This window comes from Schistocerca piceifrons, chromosome 3, assembly GCF_021461385.2.
Source record: "Schistocerca piceifrons isolate TAMUIC-IGC-003096 chromosome 3, iqSchPice1.1, whole genome shotgun sequence".
In the NCBI taxonomy this organism is placed as follows: Eukaryota; Metazoa; Arthropoda; class Insecta; order Orthoptera; family Acrididae; genus Schistocerca; species Schistocerca piceifrons.
Window position 1 is genome coordinate 231,885,007 of NC_060140.1, and position 2,953 is coordinate 231,887,959.

Genomic DNA, 2,953 nt, shown 5'->3' on the forward strand with positions numbered 1-2,953 from the left:
GAGACATAGCAGAAACAAAAGGAGATCAGGTACTCACTCAGCGCCCAGCAAACCGTGAGATTTAGCTGTTGCCCAACGGGAAGTAACCAAAATACATTGTTCTATTGGCTTATGTTACTGATTTCTCTCTTTCTCTATTAATTTTGGACTATCTGATAAATCTTCTGTAACGGATTATCTGTCTCAGAGCTAAGATTGATAGAATTTTCTTTGCGCCCTGATTTGGATATTTCAAAGATGAGATATGGTAAGAGGACAGGAAAGGTGATTAAGAATGGGTGTAACAATCGTGATTTTATTTCGTTGCTGATACGTCTTGTGGTAACAAAAGGATTAGAGCGAAAAAAAAAGCATCGACGAAACTTCTACGAAACATTGAAATGTCGTTTAGTAAAGTTTAACGCCGCGTTTTCTTACACTGATTATCCGTTTCGTTCAAGTATGAAATATTTTTAGAACACAGAAGTTGTAAAGCAATTCATGAACAAATTCTAACTTCTCCCTGAGAGAGGATGATCACGACTCTGATTCAGAGCGTAAGAGTCTGAACTAACATAGGGCTCTCGAGTTTCAGCAGAATGAATTTGTCGAATTATTGTGATACTTCCACAAAGTCACTTGGTCGAAAATAAAGGCCTTTATATTGGTTCAATTTACCTGGAAAGACATCGAGCTCATATTAAATTCGCGCTCTTCTGCAGCTATGACATGATAAAGCGTCTTTGTATCTGGTACATACACACTTCGCTTGAAACCATAGAATTGTGTTTTCCAAAACGCTGCATCCTAAGTTTACCAGAGTTATCTGCATTAAATAAGCCACAGCATTTCGCACAGTTGCTGTCAATATCGCCTGTCTGAACTACGACTATTCTTAGTAGCAAATTTCAATGCAAGCTCCCTTCGTCTGTGACAGTCCATGCAAAGCTTTTCGACTTGACACCAAAAGACGGTGGACTAACATGCCTTTCGATTGTTATGCTAAATAAATGCCTTTACACTTTACCTATCGTCTGAAGTTCCTGGGATCAGTCTATAACGCAAAGAGTTTATGGTATGCTGGATCGTTTCGCAGCTACAGCAAGTAGCATCCCATTTTATTTGACGTATCTTATCGTTACAACACCTTACGCATTTCACTGCAAAAGAATATTCTTGAATATCCTGATTCTTGTATTTGCTAGGTATTTCAAGCCTAAAATTGTTGTATTCACCAAATGCACTTGGCGTCAAATATAAATGACAGGAAGAGGACCTCTTACCGCCGAAACTAGTTCCTGATATGAGGTGGCTTGCTTGCACACACAGGTTAGCAACAATTTGCATTAACTTATTAAAAGAAATGTTATAGTACTGAACTTTAGTATGAAGGTGGTGCGTGACAAATGTTAAAGTTCACTTGCACTGCTCTGACTTTAACTCTGATCTTTAACCCTGTGGATGGCTGTATCTCATATCTCTGGAGAACAGAGAGAGGATTGTTTGATTTGTGGTACGCCCCTGTGGGACCAAACCGCTGAGGTCGTCGGTCCCTAGACTTACACACTACTTAATCTCTCCTCCTGAACAGGCCATGAAGGCCCAAAGGCACCGACCGGCCGCCGTGTCATCCTCAGCCCAGAGGCGTGACTGGATGCGAATATATGGAGGGGCATGTGGTCAGCACACCGCTCTCCCAGCCGTATGTCAGTTTCCGAGACCGGAGCCGCTACTTCTCAATCAAGTAGCTCCTCAGTTTGCTTCACAATGTCTGAGTGCATCCCGCTTGCCAACAGCGCTCGGCAGACCGGATGGTCACCCATCCAAGTGCTAGTCCAGCTCGACAGCGCTTAACTTCGGTGATCTGACGGGAACCGGTGTTACCACTGCGGCAAGGCCGTTGGCACAACTTAATCTAACTTACACTAACTTACGCTAAGGCCAACACCCACACCCATGCCCGAGGGAGGACTCAAACCTTCGACGGGGGGGGGGGGGGGGGATGGAGGGGGAGGGAGCCGCGCAAGCTGTGGCAAGACACGTTAGACCGCGCGGGTACCCCTGCGGCACAGAGAGAGGAGAAAAATAGAGAATATATTGTAAGGGAGAATTCAGTACGTGTCGGGATCACCCGCATATGCACAATCGAGACTTCCCTAAATTACAACATTCCCCAACTAAAGGCTTTTTCTGCAAGTCACAAACTTGTCCCTGTTTTTCATATGGTAATCGCTATTACTGACTTCCAAGTAATTCACAGAGCACCCGTGGATCGGAAAATACTGCAGACTCTGATCTTATAACACGATAATTTATTTACGAAATACTCTTTTTTGCCTGCTTAAGTTGCATCTGCTCACCTACACTTGTTAATTTCATGAACGCTCTAAGGCCGCAAACGACACATCAGGAAGGAATTGTGGAAATTAGTCATTAATTGATATTCATACAGGTATTGATAGAAAATGCAGGATTGTTAACTTGGGCGGCCAGTGGATCAATGTGTCACGATGCAGCGCTGTTTCACCCCTCAGCTGGTAAGGCTAATAAACATGGGACACGCCGATACCAGGTCATAAATTCGTTGCAATTTCATTCCTTGAACTCAGTTGGACAGTAACTATGCCTCGCAAAGTCGTGAGAACAATATACGCAGGTGTTAACATTTGAGAGGGGACCTATAGTTGGGCTCAAGGAAGCAGGTTGAATTAATTGGTGTACCACCCGACATTTGAATAGGGTCAATGCTACTATTCGACGATGTTGGCAGGAATGGGTTCTTCGCAGGAATGGGTGAACCATGATCGAACACAACGTCAAGATGGAAGCAGTCCAACTAGAGAGGCTACAGAACGTGAGGATCGAGCCGTTGTCAGAGAGGCACTCAATGCGCCGAATTCATCATTATCATCGAACCAACGCGCAACTGATGCTTTATTATGGAAAAGGACCATTAAAGGGCGGCTCACAGGAA

General features: G+C 44.0%; 1 pseudogene; it reads right to left on the minus strand.

Annotated features, from left to right (window-relative positions):
- Positions 1-1,766: 1,766 nt before the first annotated feature.
- LOC124790686 lies at positions 1,767-1,884 on the minus strand (annotated as a pseudogene).
- Between the last annotated feature and the right edge of the window lie 1,069 nt (positions 1,885-2,953).